Consider the following 19563-nt stretch of genomic DNA (forward strand, 5'->3'; position numbering starts at 1 on the left):
CAATGCTAACCACTGCACCACCATGGCCGCCCAAAAGTTACTCCAAATCTACCAACACAAAGCTAAAATTGGATGTAAAATTTATAGCTACTACCCATCCATGACCAGGAATAAACTGCCACAAGAGATTAGGTCCCTTACCAATCCAAAACTATTCAAGGCAGCATTAAAGGAATACCTCAGAAATCACTGGTCCTGCTACTGCAGTCAGCCACTGTAAACTACTTCACCTCTATCACCCATCTCCCTCCTCTATCCATTATACTTTTCTACATTACATACCTCTTTCCTCTAATTCCACATGTATTTTCATCCTCAACTGCCCTGTCACATCTCAAATCTAATTCTACCTATATAGCATCCCTATTACTTCTATCTCCTTTCTCTAACCCCTTTTTCTACTGCCTCTTATATTCAACCTCCCTCTCTCCTATTCTGATTCTTAAACCCCTGTATTACCTCTACTCATCTCCCCAATTTAGTTCTATACTATGCTCTGTAAAACCTTACTGTTAAACTACTGTAGAGTCATGACTGTAATATACATTTTGTAAATTGTATTTGCTAACTTTATTGTTAGAATATGATGTTAACTCTACACTAAATTGTTACTTTTTTACTCTAATGGAGCTTTTCTCCCCGGGTCACTGCTGAAAAAGGGCTTTCTGCCCAGACAGACTAACCCGGTCAACAAATGTAAAATAAATAAATAAAAAATAAAAATTATAATATTGTTTCATCACATTATTATACCATGTCCTTCTGTCTTTCTGTATATCATCTGTTTTTATTATACGACTTAGTATTTTTCTTGATAATTTTTAATTTCTTCATTTACATGTCCTTTTCCCCTTTTTCTTATTCTCGTCTCCCAGAACTTTTTGCACTTATATTTAAACATTCTCACTATTAATTTCTCTTTCTTTTCCTGTACCCACTTTACTATTCTATACAAGTTTAAAGAAGCAGAATAAGCAAATGGATGCAGTAACCCCTCTATACCTTCATCTTCACTCCTATACAAAACCCCACATTTCACTGGATTTCATCTTGAACTCCATATGAAAGAAAAGACTGATTCTACAATTTCCTTTTCATATAATTCTGAGATCATATACACATTTGACATATGTTCTATTTTTCACATTAATGCAGAATTCACCAGATAAACCTTTATCCTGAATGCTAATCTACTTGTTGTCCACAGATGATGTTTCTTTAATTTATTTTATCAAATCTTCCCATTGCATCATAACTACATATTTTTCCCAAATTATATCCCTAGCAAACACACTAATTGAATGAAACATACCTCCAATTTTCACAACATCACCCAAACTCTTACTTTTATCTTTATTGAAGATCATTCCCATTTTTTTATAAATATCCATTCAGGCAAACAGTCTATATTTTGTGCTTAGCAACTGCAAATCTATCATCTGTGCATGTCAAAACTACTGAACCACCAACTCATTTGCAACACATATTTAGCATCCTTTCATTTTAGAAGCTACTTTGCTCACTATCACATTCATTACCAATGTAAACAATATTCCAGTCGTGGCACATCCTTGTCTTATACAACACGTCATGAATATTTCTTTACTTAGCCACCCATTCACTAACACTCTCATTTTATTATTTTGATATGTTGGCATACATATTCTCCTAATTCTATTGCTTATTCTATACTTCTCCATAATATTCCATAAAGCATTGTGTCCATCTGTATCAAATGCCTTGCTAATATCATCTACCATAAGTTTCACATCCTCCCTTTTACATATAATATCATCCACAATTTCTATCACAACCAAAAACATTTCTTGACAACCCTTCCCTTTTATACCATGTATACTTTCTTCCATAATATCTTTCACCCTTCGTTCTATTCTCCTCTGTATTATTTTCATAAAACAATTCATAATCTGTGTTATTTAGTGTGACGGGTCTACAGTTTTTTATTTCATTCTTCTCATCTATCTTACATATAAATTTTAATATATCACTACATAACACTTCATAAACAAACCTTTCTTTGACCATTCATTCACTACATTTACAAAATACTCTCTTTGCTAATCCATTAATTTCTTATACCATCTGGGCCTGATACTGAATCAATATTTATTTTCCTAAGAGCTTCATCCAATTTCCAATTCCTTCCTTAACTAATTCTGGATTTTTTTTTTACTTTCTTTTCTTTCTTATTTTCCTTCTTTTTACTCTTATATATATTCTCTACATGCTGTACTACAATAGTCATAATTTGCTCTAATTTACTTTTTACCTCTCCTTTTGCATTTTTCATTTCCTTATTATAGTAATAACTTCCTTTACTATTTTACACATGTATCCAGGTACCTCCTCCATTCTTCTTGTAAATAACATATCTGCATAAATAATCATGCCTTATTTTTTTCTCTTTTATCTTTATATATTTAATTTTCCTATCATAGTACTCTCTTATATTATTCATTAAATTCTCTCGTACATTTCTAGATGTTTTACCATGCTTCAATTTCTTTCTTACATCATTGGACCACTGGGAAAAAAAAAACACTTTTATACTTCTTTTAAATTAAATCCACCATTCATACCAGTTTGTTATCAAAGTCATGTTTGGTTATATAATCTTTCTCTAACTGCAGTATACCCCACTCTCAAGTTTCATCTCATAATTTAATTCTTCATGTATTTCTTATTTTTTTTTTTTATTTTAATATACACCCTTTATTCCTTCACCTCCATCTATATTGCCAGATGGGTTGAAAAAAAAACATCACAACTGTATCACTATCTGCTACCCTGAAGCTTTCCAATAATGCAAAATTAATCAATTTCATATCCAAGTGCCCCCTTCTATATGTCCACTGATCTTGTTCCACACAACTAATTTACAGCATTTTATCACTTCCTGTATTTTTTTACGCTCTTCCCTTTATTTTTACATTTCCCCTTAAATCACAATTAAAGTCATGTTACTCACATCAGTCTATTTGATGAAACAGATTATCTCTTTCCTTGATGGTTATATATGCATATAATGCTATCATTCTATCAACTTGGTCTCTACCTCACATCTACAACAGGTAACATTCCCAACTTAACCAATGTTACATCTTGGATTTTTACTGGTTTTTATACTACAAAGCCACTCCAGTGCAACATTCACGTCCTAAGTTGTATACTATATTTCCATCCCACAAATTTTCTGTTTGCTGTCTTTCTTCACTTGACAGGAATCTTGATCTTCTAAGTGAATAACATCCATATCACATTTAACATACCATTCCAGTATTCCTGTCCTTCTTATAGCGTTAATAACCGTTCATATTTACTGAAAGTGCTCTAAAATTGTTGCTTTTCCTTCTTTTTAAGTATGTTTGCTTTCTTAAATTTACTCTTTCCTCAATCAAATATTTTTCCTGAGTTTATGTATAAATAATCCTTGATCCTCAAAATCAGATTTTCACTGGCTAGAACCTGAAAAAATATATTAATTTCAATCAATTCTCCTGCCTTTCTTCCTGCATGCACTATGTCCTCATTTTCCCCTTCTATGTTTTGTTTTTTCTTCTTTTACAGTTTCTTTTTCATCTAGTTCACCCTCTCCCCCAGCTTTTTTGTCCTTCCTCATGTATGTTTTCTTCCCTTTCCCCTTCTTTTCAATTAATTACTGTCTGTTCTTGACAATCCATCCAAAAGTGTCCCCCTTTTTTTCATGACCTACATTCCGGCACAGTCCTTCTTGTTGAATATTCTTCCTCCCCACGCTGGTTACATTAATTAAATGAGAAGTCCCAACAAAAGAAGCATGATTTAGGCTTGCCAGCATATCTTAATGTCCCTCTATGACCAGCCACAAAAACAATACTTGACAAATATTTCACCATGCTTTTTTTTTTCACTTTTCATAACAGCTTCTAACCTTCACTCTCTATTTTCTAAGTTTCTCTCATCTCTAACTTTTACAATATTATCAACAGTTTTACATAGACCCTGCATGCATTTTTTTATCGTCTTCTTCTAGTTCATTTGTTCTAAAAAGCAAAGTACATTTTTTAACACAAGTTACTACCTGAAAACAAATAATTGTTCAACAGATTATATTAACAGAACATCATTTGCAAGCCCTTTTGACACCAGTTCTGTTATCTGTAACAGTTCAACAGACTCGCTTACTTCCTTCTATATTGAGTCAACTAAACGCTGCTCATTTATATCATCCACCACACAGGAATCCTTGATTATGTTCTGATGCTCCATATCAAGCAATTTTTTGCTCCAAATTCTCACTTTCCACCTCCAAACTCTCCATAGCTTTTCTCTCCTCCTCCATGCTGCTGCTTCCCTTAGGCCTTTTGCTTCCTGGCATAGGAGCCCACCAATGCCACCTAGCAGCCCCAAAGAGTAGGAGAAGTTCCTTGATGCCCAGGGCAAATTTCCCCTAGTGGTATAAATACAACCTCAGGTCTCCCCTGAAAATAGATTACTTACCTGCTGGGACTAATCCAGTCAACAAAGTATACATAAAAAATAAATAAATATAAACTGCATAACCGTCATCAACAATCTGAGTGCCCATCTTAAAGAAGTTAAATAGATTTGATGGAGAGTCTTTCCCTTCATGAAGCTGAACTGTTCAGGGTCCAGCTTTCTGCATTTTTTGATATCATAATTGATGACATTAGTTATGATAGATCAGGCTCATAAGACTGACGAGTCTATAATTATTGCAGTCTGTGATAGGTCCCCCTTGTGGAGGAGCATCACCACTGCAGTGCACCATAATTCAAGAACAAATCCTGTGGTTCAGCAAGGTCATCTTTGGTGTTATTTATTAAATACCCAGTTATGCTATCTGATTCTATAGAGAAGTATTTTGGTCATTGATAGCACCTTCATAATTTCTTCCTTAGTGATAATAAGGGATTAACAGATTCTGGGATATATGGAATTTGTTTTGTTTTCTCTCCCCTTGTGTGTGGCTGCTGCGGGAAGTGCTGCTGGTTTAGGGTTAATTATTCCCCTCTCAACTTCAGAAAAGTGCTCCGCGTGGACTCATAAAACTGCAACTTCCACCCTCCACTACCTGCCTGGGCTGTTTCCCCTGGGTTCACTCTGCTAACTGGCTTTCATAACCAGGAGTAACCCTCACCAAAGTTATATTCTGGTTTAGGGTTAATTATTCCCTCGCAACTTCAGAAAAGTGCTCGCGTGGACTCATAAAACTGCAACTTCCACCTCCACTACCTGCCTGGGCTGTTTCCTGGTTTCACTCTGCTAACTGGCTTTCATAACCAGGAGTAACCCTCACCAAAGTTATATTCTGGTTTAGGGTTAATTATTCCCCTCTCAACTTCAGAAAAGTGCTCAGTGGACTCATAAAACTGCAACTTCCACCTCCACTACCTGCCTGGACTGTTTCCCCTGGGTTCACTCTGCTAACTGGCTTTCATAACCAGGAGTAACCCTCACCAAAGTTATATTCTGGTTTAGGGTTAATTATTCCTCTCAATTTCAGAAATCTGCTCTGCGTGGACTCATAAAACTGCAACTTCCACCCTCCACTACCTGCCTGGGCTGTTTCCCCTGGGTTCACTCTGCTAACTGGCTTTCATAACCAGGAGTAACCCTCACCAAAGTTATATTCTGGTTTAGGGTTAATTATTCCCCTCTCAACTTCAGAAAAGTGCTCCGCGTGGACTCATAAAACTGCAACTTCCACCCTCCACTACCTGCCTGGGCTGTTTCCCCTGGGTTCACTCTGCTAACTGGCTTTCATAACCAGGAGTAACCCTCACCAAAGTTATATTGTATGTTACATTGATATTTGTTCTTTTTAAAAGTAACATTGATGTTATTTCCTGGGTTTTCTCCCCTGATATAGAAACTAGACTTCTGCCAGTCTTCTCAGCAGCCACCCCGATTACTAGACTGCTTGATTCCCTCACTATATCTTCTCTCTTTGGTTGATTAAAATACTTACTGCACTATACCTAAAGCCATCTTTGACTCTAGTACTCTCTATTTACCTCTTTCCCTACCTAAAGTACTGTCTCTATTATCCCTAGCCTCTATTCATAGTTCCCACACCTCATGCTTATAGTATCTCTCCTGCCTGACTCTTATTCCTTTTAGTTCTTCTGATCTTTACCAATCTGCTATTGCTAGTTCTCTCTGTCCCTGTGCTCTGCATTAACATCTTCGCTACTCTCCTGCCTCCCTTGTAACTTTTCAGGAACCTGTATCCCTTCAGCTTAAACTACTCTTTGTCCTCCTACTACTAGTTAAACTGACTATCTCCTGTATCCAGACCTACTCTCCTAGGATTGCTTCTTTCTGATTGTTTTCCACTCCTCTGCCCTGCTCTCTCACTAATTGTGTCTCTTACGCATTGCTATGCATCTCTACCTTCCGAACTGATGTTTCATAACTCCCTCGCATCTTACCCTCTCCTATCTGTGCCTCCTCTTTTCCTCCCTATCTCCCTCCTTCTCTGAGTATATTCATTGACACTTTCGATGTTTTCTAAAATCCTCTCCATTTATTTCTGAAGCTAACCTCGCACACTAGTCTCTATCGAACCTCTGCCCGCCCCCTGGTTCACTACTTCCGTTCCAGGAACTGGTAAAAGGGGCTGCTTCCTCTGGGCGCCATTTTGTTTTCTCTCCCCTTGTGTGTGGCTGCTGCGGGAAGTGCTGGTGAGTAGGTTAGGGCTGTGCAGAGCTATCCGCCTCGTTTAGCTAGCTCACTTTTAACTATAGTGATATATTTTTTATAGGATCCTAATGTTGCCTGTGGATAGTGCTGGCTGCTAGTACTTGAAGATTTATTGATGGTAATGTTGGTCGCTAGTGCTTGTGAACTTAGGTAGCTAATTTTATCAGTACACTCTTATTTCTTGGTTGTTCTCATTTTTGCTTATTAATAGTGTTGGTCGCTAGTGTTTGGGGGCTTGTGTAGCTGAATTTCACCTACTTTTACAGGCTTCTTGATGGTTTTGAGGATTTATTGATGGTAATGTTGGTCGCTAGTGCTTGGGAACTTAGGTAGCTAATTTTTATCAGCATACTGTTATTTCTTGGTTGTTCTCATTTCTGCTTTGTAATAGTGTTAGTCGCTAGTGTTTGGGGGCTTGTGTAGCTGAATTTCACCTACTTTTACAGGTTTTCCTGATGGTTCTGAGGATTTATTGATGGTAATGTTGTTCGCTAGTGCTTGGGAACTTAGGTAGCTACTTTTTATCAGTATACTGTTATTTCTTGGTTGTTCTCATTTCTGCTTTGTAATAGTGTTAGTCGCTAGTGTTTGGGGGCTTGTGTAGCTGAATATCACCTACTTTTACAGGTTTTCCTGATGGTTCTGAGGATTTATTGATGGTAATGTTGTTCGCTAGTGCTTGGGAACTTAGGTAGCTAATTTTTATCAGCATACTCTTATTTCTTGGTTGCTCTCATGTTTTGCTTATTAATAGTGTTGGTCGCTAGTGTTTGGGGGCTTGTGTAGCTGAATTTCACCTACTTTTACTTGTTTTCTAGTGCTAGTAACTGTCGCATGTGATTGTGTTGCTTGCCAGTGCCTGGGGACTTGTGTACCTTGTTTTAAGGGCATCTACATGTTCGCTCACTTGCAGTAACTGTCGCTAATAGGTAATGATGGTGCAAAACCTTTGGACTGAAGTAAATTTTGTGATATGTTTATAATTGTTTGCTTGGTAGTATTAGCTGTTGGTAGTTGATAGCGTTGGTCGCTAAGACTTAGGGATTTACTTAAATAGTTTTCAACTTGCACCTGTTTATTTTATGGCTATAACTACTGTCGCTTCTAATATATTGGCTTTTATGTTGATGAAGGGCTTGAGTGCTATACAGTGTGTTTTATTTCCTAGACCATCGTGTTGGGAAGACTGATTCCACGTGCTGTGGATTCTCTAGTTGAGCATATAAAACCCCGCGCTTTTACTCCATGGCTGGAGGACTCTAGAGATTTCCTGCCTATGCCTGATAGACTGTTTTATAAATATTACTCATTTGCCTGCTAGACTGTTTTTATATATATTACTCATTTCTCCAATGTATTCATAATTTTATAATGAGGGTATCCGCCCGTGAAGTACTGCACAGTGTAGTGTAAATGCAACCACTCTCAAGTAATAAGCGTGTTGTTGATTACTGTTGAGATATTGGGACTTTAATCAGCTCATAGCTGCTTAATTTTGTATCCTATGGATTTCTATCTTTGCTGTTTTTAAGCTGTCTAGTGGTCTGTACCTTGGCATGCATAAACGTATTGTAATGTAACTGCTTTTGTTTGGACTAGCCTAATTACCTAATTGTAATTTGTAACCTAACTGTTTTTTTCTTTTCTCTATCTCTTTCTAGCTGGTTTAGGGTTAATTATTCCCCTCTCAACTTCAGAAAAGTGCTCCGCGTGGACTCATAAAACTGCAACTTCCACCCTCCACTACCTGCCTGGGCTGTTTCCCCTGGGTTCACTCTGCTAACTGGCTTTCATAACCAGGAGTAACCCTCACCAAAGTTATATTGTATGTTACATTGATATTTGTTCTTTTTAAAAGTAACATTGATGTTATTTCCTGGGTTTTCTCCCCTGATATAGAAACTAGACTTCTGCCAGTCTTCTCAGCAGCCACCCCCCCCCCCCCCGATTACTAGACTGCTTGATTCCCTCACTATATCTTCTCTCTTCGGTGGATTAAAATACTTACTGCACTATACCTAAAGCCATCTTTGACTCTAGTACTCTCTATTTACCTCTTTCCCTACCTAAAGTACTGTCTCTATTATCCCTAGCCTCTATTCATAGTTCCCACACCTCATGCTTATAGTATCTCTCCTGCCTGACTCTTATTCCTTTTAGTTCTTCTGATCTTTACCAATCTGCTATTGCTAGTTCTCTCTGTCCCTGTGCTCTGCATTAACATCTTCGCTACTCTCCTGCCTCCCTTGTAACTTTTCAGGGAACTGTTTCCCTTGAGCTTAAACTACTCTTTGTCCTCCTACTACTAGTTAAACTGACTATCTCCCTGTATCCAGACCTACTCTCCTAGGATTGCTTCTTTCTGATTGTTTTCCACTCCTCTCCCCTGCTCTCTCACTAATTGTGTCTCTTACGCATTGCTATGCATCTCTACCTTCCGAACTGACGTTTCATAACTCCCTCGCATCTTACCCTCTCCTATCTGTGCCTCCTCTTTTCCTCCCTATCTCCCTCCTTCTCTGAGTATATTCATTGACACTTTCGATGTTTTCTAAAATCCTCTCCATTTATTTCTGCAGCTAACCTCGCACACTAGTCTCTATCGAACCTCTGCCCGCCCCCTGGTTCACTACTTCCGTTCCAGGAACTGGTAAAAGGGGCTGCTTCCTCTGGGCGCCATTTTGTTTTCTCTCCACTTGTGTGTGGCTGCGGGAAGTGCTGGTGAGTAGGTTAGGGCTGTGCAGAGCTATCCGCCTCGTTTAGCTAGCTCACTTTTAACTATAGTGATATATTTTTTATAGGATCCTAATGTTGCCTGTGGATAGTGCTGGCTGCTAGTACTTGAAGATTTATTGATGGTAATGTTGGTCGCTAGTGCTTGTGAACTTAGGTAGCTAATTTTATCAGTACACTCTTATTTCTTGGTTGTTCTCATTTTTGCTTATTAATAGTGTTGGTTGCTAGTGTTTGGGGGCTTGTGTAGCTGAATTTCACCTACTTTTACAGGCTTCTTGATGGTTTTGAGGATTTATTGATGGTAATGTTGGTCGCTAGTGCTTGGGAACTTAGGTAGCTAATTTTTATCAGCATACTGTTATTTCTTGGTTGTTCTCATTTCTGCTTTGTAATAGTGTTAGTCGCTAGTGTTTGGGGGCTTGTGTAGCTGAATTTCACCTACTTTTACAGGTTTTCCTGATGGTTCTGAGGATTTATTGATGGTAATGTTGTTCGCTAGTGCTTGGGAACTTAGGTAGCTACTTTTTATCAGTATACTGTTATTTCTTGGTTGTTCTCATTTCTGCTTTGTAATAGTGTTAGTCGCTAGTGTTTGGGGGCTTGTGTAGCTGAATATCACCTACTTTTACAGGTTTTCCTGATGGTTCTGAGGATTTATTGATGGTAATGTTGTTCGCTAGTGCTTGGGAACTTAGGTAGCTAATTTTTATCAGCATACTCTTATTTCTTGGTTGCTCTCATGTTTTGCTTATTAATAGTGTTGGTCGCTAGTGTTTGGGGGCTTGTGTAGCTGAATTTCACCTACTTTTACTTGTTTTCTAGTGCTAGTAACTGTCGCATGTGATTGTGTTGCTTGCCAGTGCCTGGGGACTTGTGTACCTTGTTTTAAGGGCATCTACATGTTCGCTCACTTGCAGTAACTGTCGCTAATAGGTAATGATGGTCGCAAAACCTTTGGACTGAAGTAAATTTTGTGATATGTTTATAATTGTTTGCTTGGTAGTATTAGCTGTTGGTAGTTGATAGCGTTGGTCGCTAAGACTTAGGGATTTACTTAAATAGTTTTCAACTTGCACCTGTTTATTTTTTGGCTATAACTACTGTCGCTTCTAATATATTGGCTTTTATGCTGATGAAGGGCTTGAGTGCTATACAGTGTGTTTTATTTCCTAGACCATCGTGTTGGGAAGACTGATTCCACGTGCTGTGGATTCTCTAGTTGAGCATATAAAACCCCGCGCTTTTTACTCCATGGCTGGAGGACTCTAGAGATTTCCCTGCCTATGCCTGATAGACTGTTTTTATAAATATTACTCATTTGCCTGCTAGACTGTTTTTATATATATTACTCATTTCTCCAATGTATTCATAATTTTATAATGAGGGTATCCGCCCGTGAAGTACTGCACAGTGTAGTGTAAATGCAACCACTCTCAAGTAATAAGCGTGTTGTTGATTACTGTTGAGATATTGGGACTTTAATCAGCTCATAGCTGCTTAATTTTGTATCCTATGGATTTCTATCTTTGCTGTTTTAAGCTGTCTAGTGGTCTGTACCTTGGCATGCATAAACGTATTGTAATGTAACTGCTTTTGTTTGGACTAGCCTAATTACCTAATTGTAATTTGTAACCTAACTGTTTTTTTCTTTTCTCTATCTCTTTCTAGCTGGTTTAGGGTTAATTATTCCCTCTCAACTTCAGAAAAGTGCTCCGCGTGGACTCATAAAACTGCAACTTCCACCCTCCACTACCTGCCTGGGCTGTTTCCCCTGGGTTCACTCTGCTAACTGGCTTTCATAACCAGGAGTAACCCTCACCAAAGTTATATTGTATGTTACATTGATATTTGTTCTTTTAAAAGTAACATTGATGTTATTTCCTGGGTTTTCTCCCCTGATATAGAAACTAGACTTCTGCCAGTCTTCTCAGCAGCCACCTCCCCCCCCCCATTACTAGACTGCTTGATTCCCTCACTATATCTTCTCTCTTCGGTTGATTAAAATACTTACTGCACTATACCTAAAGCCATCTTTGACTCTAGTACTCTCTATTTACCCCTTTCCCTACCTAAAGTACTGTCTCTATTATCCCTAGCCTCTATTCATAGTTCCCACACCTCATGCTTATAGTATCTCTCCTGCCTGACTCTTATTCCTTTTAGTTCTTCTGATCTTTACCAATCTGCTATTGCTAGTTCTCTCTGTCCCTGTGCTCTGCATTAACATCTTCGCTACTCTCCTGCCTCCCTTGTAACTTTTCAGGGAACTGTTTCCTTGAGCTTAAACTACTCTTTGTCCTCCTACTACTAGTTAAACTGACTATCTCCTGTATCCAGACCTACTCTCCTAGGAGTGGTTCTTTGTGATTGTATTCCACACCTCTGGCGTGCTCTCTCACTAATTGTGTGTGCCCGCCCGCTCCCTCCCTACCCCCAATTCCCACCCACCCCCAGGGGTCCTCAACTTATACCTCACTAAACACTCCCCCTATCCTCTCAACCAATCTCCTTCCAACAAACTAGACCTCCCCCTCATCTTTTACCACACTTCCCTCCACTCTATAATATCATATCCTCCCACCTTTTGACACCTAACTACAACACTATTTCTTAAAATCTACTATACCTTATCTCTTCTATCCTTCTCCCTCAAAGCACTTTAATAACCAAATGTATAGTACATTCTTTCTACTTTCTATCCAATACCTACTCATTTCCTATCTTATACTGACTAATCACCTTCCTAAATTTCTATACACACATTCTCCTTGTATCCCTTCATCATACAGTATTACTGTGCTATCTCTACCTAACTATTCTTTCTAAACAACCTACCTTAGGCCCTCATCTCCTCACTATAATGTCTCTAACTTTAAAACCCTTTCTCATCTATGCTCTACTTGCAATTATTACTTTAGCCTCTCTCTCTATCATACCATATCACCTCATTGCAATTCAAAGCTTTCTATGAACAAACCTTCACATAAAGCAAACCTTACCTTCATCTACCTTTAGCTCCCTTAAACATAGTAACATTACCTGTTCTTCCAACTATTTACTGCCAAAATATCATAGGGTTTCTCACACTACCCCCAACTCTAACAAAAGATTCCTTAGTATTTGTCTCAAACTACTTAAACTACTATCAACGCACCATCAGCAACTCCTCTTACACGGTGACATTCATCCTAATCCTGGTCCTTCTACCATTAACAATCATAACCAAAACTTTAACTCTTCTCCTCTTCCTGCATCAGGTACTAGAACTAAAAATTCCCTTCTAATAGCTCATATTAACATCAGAAGTTTGAATAACAAAATCCACCATTTACATGCACTCCTTCACTTGCATTCATTTGATATATTATGTGTAACAGAAACATGGCTAAAACCCTCCACTCTAGATCAGGAAATCACCCTCCTGGCTATAACATACTTAGAAATGACCGTATAAAAAAGAAAGGAGGCGGTATAGCCATTATTTATAAATCAAACCTACTAGTTTCCCAATTTAATGACGCTCCATTAACAAGCTCTAAAACAGAAATCTTATCTATCAAACTACAGATAAACAACAATAAAGCAATCTATCTAATATGTATGTACCTTCCCCCTGGCAACAATACCCAAACACTAGAAAGCCTACTTAGTCCCCTGTCCAGTCAACTACCCCAAGAAACCATAATACTTGGTGACTTCAACATTGATTGGAAAACCTGTGCAGACCATCAACCTACTAACCATATTAATCTCCATGGTTACTCTCAATTAATAACAACTACAACTAGAACACATAAACCAAATAAGAAAGAAGCAATTCTGGACTGGATTCTAATTAATAATGCCCACACTTACTATACTGCAGGTACACTTCCTGACAGTATTAGTGATCACACACTTACATATGTGATCAGACAAAAACTGAATATTCCTAATATGCATAAACTTAAAAGATGCCGCTCAAAAAAAATTTTCAACCCTGATAACTTCCTTACAGAATTACAGGCATGTGACTGGTCACCTTTATCACACCTTGAACTCAATGAAGCAGTTTCCTTCTTTAACACAAAATTTCTGCAAGTCCTGGACTATCATGCTCCATTCCACTCTATTAGGATAAAAGCCAAAACTGCCCCTTGGCTTACTAAGCAAACTAAAGAAAAAATGATCCTTAGAAATAAAACCTGGTCCAAATGGAAAGCTACCAAGTCCCCATCTGACCATCTCCTCTATAAACAGTTAAGAAATTCTACCAAAAAAGACACTCTTAGAGACAAAAAGGAATTTTATCTCCACCTTCAACAAACTACACAAAATACCCCTCAAAAATTTTGGTCAGGTATAAATAACCTTCTTAAACCAGGTCATTCTACTACTCCTACCCCCTCAGGATTTAACCCTAATACCTCTACACTAATCCCAAATGCCTTTAATAACTACTTTACAGAAGCCATTCTAACACTAGCAAACTCTCTACCAACACCTACTCCATCCTCACCTGATATCTCTCCAGCCTCTTCTAATCACTTTCAAATCCAACCTGTGTCTTCTACTATCATATATAAGCTTCTCTCAAAACTAAAACCATGCACGCCATCAGCTGACCAGCTCCCTTCTGAATACTTACAAATTGCTGCTAAAGCTATCTCTCACCCAATATCTATTCTAATAAATAGGACCATCTCTGAAAAGAAAATCCCTCAGTCTGGAAGATATCTCACATAATTCCCTTCATAAAGGAGGCCCTTCTTCCTAATTATCCAACTATCGTCCTATTGCCTTACTGTCCCCATTAGCTAAAATAATGGAAAGGTGTATACATAAACAATTTCTGAATTACCTTCTTCAAAACAACCTTCTAGCTGACTGTCAACATGGTTTTAGACCCCATCACAGTACTACCACTGCCCTTCTGTCTTTTACTGACTCTATAAATAAAAATCGAAACAGTAACCTTCTCTCATCAGCTCTATTTATAGATCTATCAAAAGCTTTTGATATGGTTAACCATAATATACTCCTTGACAAACTTAACAACCTCTCTTTAAGCTCTCAGACTCTACAATGGTTTAAAAGCTATCTGGAAAATAGACAACAAGCAGTTCTATGGGAAAATAACCTCTCATCTTTACTTCCAGTAAATGTAGGGGTTCCACAAGGATCTATCCTTGGACCCCTTCTTTTTTCAGTATTTATTAATGACCTATACTTGAATTTACCTCAAGCTACCTGCATCCAATATGCAGATGACTCGACATTGATCTGCTCCGCCACAAATACTCCCTCTCTCCAGTCCATCACCCAGACAACCTTTCATAATGTTGAAAAGTGGTTTTGCAGCATTGCCTCCTCCTTAATCCCAAAAAAACAAAGCTCCTTCTCTTTACTCCTACTAATAAATATCCTACACCTCTCTTTACTATCACCTCCAATAATTCAACCTGCATTAACCCTGATAATACCACTTTCGACTATTAGGGGTAACCATTGATAACCATCTCAATTTTGATGAACAAATAAATAGTACCATCAAAGCTGTGAATAAAAAATTGGGACACTCTATAGAATTAAACCTTTCCTTACCCCAGCAGCCAGAAAACCATTGCACAGACTCACCTGCTCTCTACTCTCTTTTATGCTTCAACCATTTATACCACACTCTAAAAAGAACATCAATAAACTCTCCACATGTTATAACAGTATAGCAAGATTCATTAATGCAACTCCCTTTAGAACCCACCACTGTTATAACCTGAAACAACTAAATTGGCTAGAACTAAATAACCAATTACTTTACCAACAACTACTTATAACTCATAAAGCCCTTCACTTCCCTGAAAATACTCCAAGTCTGGCTAAACTTATCTCTCCATATAAGAACCTAAACACACTGCGTTCTGCCAACAAGTTTCTAGTATCCATTACTAAATCAAATAACAAAGCTGGAGATGCACTATTTTCTAATTCCATAGGCAAACACTGGAATCTAATCCCTCAAGAAATAGTGAATCTTCAGTCCACCTCTCTCTTCAAAAGACATATCAAAGGACACCTTACTTCTCAATGGCTATGTCCCTGTACCAATCCCGATTAAAAGTATGGCTCAACACACCTTAATATTTTTCTTTTACTCCTGTCTCCTCACTGGCCCTACCTGAAGCTTTCTGAAATTTGAGAGGTGAATACTTAAGTACTCCTAGATCTCTGAATAACTTTAGTGGATAGATTTTGCTTTTGTTTTTAACTTGTACTTTTTTTTTAAAAATGTGATAGTCATCCTTTCTTGTACCTTGTATAATTCTACTAAAAAAAAATGTTTTTATTATCTGTTATTTTGTCTATATTGGAGCTTTTCTCCCCGGGCCTCTACTGTAAACGGATATATATCCAGCTGGACTAGCCCGGTCAACAAATGTAAAATAAAAAAAAAAAGAAATAAAATAAATAAATAAAATGATCAGAAAACAAACTTCATATACTTAAGTTCATAGGTTCATAGGTGTGTCCTAGGTTAATGGCCCTGGAGCCTTTACAAGGCTAGCCCCAAACAATTGCCAAATGGGGTGTTATACTTGATAACTGGTCTAATGAGGGATGAGTAGAGAGGGATGATGACCTCTTTCTTCCTGGATGCAAAACCTTTGGTTATAAGATATGCCACATAGAAGGACTTTCTGACCACAATGGCAATGTGGTGGTCAAAGGTGAGGTGGCTGTTGACCTGGTACCCAGATCTCTTATGGCCCCTTCAGTGTTCAGTGGGCTCCCATCGTCATGGTAATTCGTGGGAACTGAGTTTTTTCCAAAGGGAATGATAATGCATTTTTTGGCGTTACGCTTAAGGCCATGGCTCTTGTTGCAGATAAAAACTTTAATAAAACTATAAAACAGTAAGTGCGTTCATTAAAGACATAGTAGTTGTGACTTTTATCAGACTATTTGATTCCATCTCCAGCCCATAAGAATTTAAATAAATGACCTGACTACAAAACACCATTCAAAACCTATAGTTGAAATTAGTTAATACCTGTCATTTTTAAAACACAGTTAAAGCTCTCTGCTTTGTTTAAGCCTGGTTCAACAAATGCTTTCAATTTCACTTACTATTTGAATTCTTTCACTTCAAGAGCATTTTCTCTGACACCTACCCTGATGTCCTCTTTCTGAAAATTAAGAATAATTTAAATTAATTATAAGGAAATTGGACAGATGTTTCATGAGTAAGGTTTGCACTAAACTTATTTGATAGTATATTGGCAAGGATCAGAGTAAGTCATCCCATCCCATTTTAATTTCCAAACACTGATGAGCATTGTTTCTTAATTTCCTAATGTCATTAAAGAAGGACTTGTAGTTAGCCCTGGTATAAGAAGCTAGCCTATGTTTATGGGTTGCTTTATCCATCTTAAAAATACTTCCTTGGTAATGCTTTTTACACTATCAGTGTTATGGGGAGTCTTGGATCTTCTGCAGAATTTAATTATTTTTTTTTCTCTTGCTGTAAAATATATTTATATTGTTGGACCAGCAGGATTGTTTGGTTTTGAATTTCATATTGTATTTTTTCTCGGGTCTATATCAGAATAGTGAACATTCACAGTGTCGAATCTGACATTGTTGACACGTAAACAGCGAAACCACAGAACATCGAAGAGGTAAACGGAAATCTCCATAAAGGGAGATTTCTATTTACTTCAATACAGTGCGGTCTCAGAGTTGGAATTTAAGTAGTGGGGGTGTGGGGGGTGCAGGGGTGCTTGCCCCCCTGCTTAAAGCAGGTAGGTCTATTTTTTTACTTTTTGTGATGTTTTTATTACGTGTTCGATGTTACTGGACTTCAATGATATGGTGTCGATCATATCATATTCGAAGTTCAGTAACTTCAAACATTTAATATAAACCTTTTTTCTGTGGTTAGGACTGATAATTCTATATGTTTGTCTAACTGGGTGTAGATCTTCCTTGTAAACTGCCTGCTGTGTGCGAGTCAGAGATGATGGTGTGATATGTAAATTTTGAAATTTCATAATATAATTATATGAGGTTTGCCTGTTAAAATCCCTTACATTGAAAAATGTTAATCTCATTGGCTTTGGGGATTTTAAAAGCAGATGTTATATGTTTATGGTGTGACTTAACTGGAGAAGTTAATACTAGGGAGTAGTTATTGCAGAGGCTATGTTCACGAGGACTAGATGAATATTATCATCTCCGGTGGGTTTATGAGCTATGTGTTGCAGGGATTTTTGTTACTTAAGTCTAGGAACTTCTCTGCATACCCTATATTGGAGGTATAGGTGTTTCACTTAATTTTGGGGTAGTTAAAGTCCTCCAAAATAATGCAGTTCTTGTTAATAATATGTGCTTTGAAAAGTTTCAGGAGTCTATATGATTCTTTGGGGACATGGAGGATGCCCTGTTGCAGACTATAAGTTATGAGTTTTGTCTTCTTTGCAGATATATCTGTAGTCCTATCTTTATGAGTCTCTGGGAATCTGTCTTATGGTGATATGATCCTTGACAAATTTGGAGATGTCACTTCAGTTTCCATCAAGCCTGAAGGCATGGTAGGTGCAAAACGTAGGTTTGGATAGAGTACTTTCTTTAAATTTAAACCAGGTGTCTGTATTTATACAAACAGAGAATGTTCCAGATGCAGGAGAGCCTCAAGTACAGGCAATTTGTTGTTGAATTGTTTTCATATTGAGAAGAGCCATGATAATGTGGTACAAATTAGGGACTGCAACTTTGCTGCATCAGAGTGTCCATTAACTGGATTATCTCTAAAAAGGGCAGTATGAGGACAGCAAAGGCTTTAGCTACTATGTGGAAGCCCTTGAATGAGAAATACCAGACATTCCTCACAAAGCAAGCTGGACTATCAGTCATCATGTCCCATGCTGAGACATACTGGATCTCCCAAGAATGGCCCAAACTATTCAGACATTTGTTGAAAATAATATTTTTTTCTTAGTACATAGGCATTATTTTTGGTGAAAATAAGAGATTGCAGTCAGGGCCAGAGTTGTACCTACATTTGTCACATGCATGGAAAATTCTGACATGCATTTTTGCATGTCTCTCACGTTTTATATCCAAGGTCCCACATGGACTACCACATGACTTTAACCATACTTGTCCTGGGAAAAGGTCTTTAGGCTTCTAATATTTTCACCCTGTTCTTTTCTTTCAATGCTCTTTTCCACTCATATTTTTTCCTCCTACCTTTCCACTTCATCTTTTTAATATTCTCTTTACCCCCCTCCCAAGCCCTCCTCTAGATCTCTCCACTCTATACAAGCCAACCTTCCCTTTTAGCCCCAAATTTTTTCTTATCAGTTCAAAAGGCCTAAACTGTCTACTTTTCCTGTTCTTACAACTGATCCACATCTCTGAAGCCTTTCTTTTCCCACTGTCCTGACTCATTCTTAAACACGTCCTGTTGTGGCTCATTTTTACATTCCTTATTTTAGTCTGCTGTGGTCCTCTAGTCCCCTGTGGTTCTCTCAGTCTTGCTCTCTCCTGAATAGACTTTTTAAAGTCTTCCATCATTGCCCTGTCTGTCTCCCAGAGTATATTGTTTGCCCTTTTCTTGCCACTGTCTTCCTACGTTTCCGTCCCACAGTGTCATTCTCCATACTTCTTAGGCTTTATACTACATTTACTGCGACTGTGTATCTCCTGAAATCAAACATTCCCCATCTCCCATGACCTTCTTCACTCTCATTCGTTCCCTACTAATCCTGCTTCTCTTCCCTTTTCAAACACACACATCATACAGCTTCTCCATCATCTCCATTCCCACTGTCGATAGCTTTATCTGCATGTGTCTTAGTAAAATATTACTAACAGTAACATCATTATTAACTCTGCACTCTCACTCATTGTATTTACCCTGCCTGTCTACTTATCCAATATTTTTAGTATCATATTACACCATTCCTTCCATTTTTTCTCCTTATTATTTCTACTATATGATGGACCTTAACTCCTAGATACTTCTCTGTCCTGTTGACCACAAGAAATCTACTGAAGTTTGAACTCCTTTCACCATTCCTATCACTAGGAACTTCTTGGCATGATACTGCAAAACTAATTCTA

General features: G+C 37.8%; 1 long non-coding RNA gene across 1 annotated transcript; it reads left to right on the plus strand.

Moving 5' to 3' along the window:
• The first annotated feature begins 5547 nt into the window (after window positions 1–5547).
• Window positions 5548–11152, plus strand: LOC122798196. Its single transcript, XR_006364226.1, has 3 exons — window positions 5548–5819; window positions 8388–8551; window positions 11131–11152. It is a non-coding gene; the product is annotated as an uncharacterized LOC122798196 (long non-coding RNA).
• The last annotated feature ends 8411 nt before the right edge of the window (window positions 11153–19563 follow it).

This window comes from Protopterus annectens, chromosome 3.part1, assembly GCF_019279795.1.
Source record: "Protopterus annectens isolate FY-2018-M chromosome 3.part1, PAN1.0, whole genome shotgun sequence".
Classification (NCBI taxonomy): Eukaryota; Metazoa; Chordata; order Ceratodontiformes; family Protopteridae; genus Protopterus; species Protopterus annectens.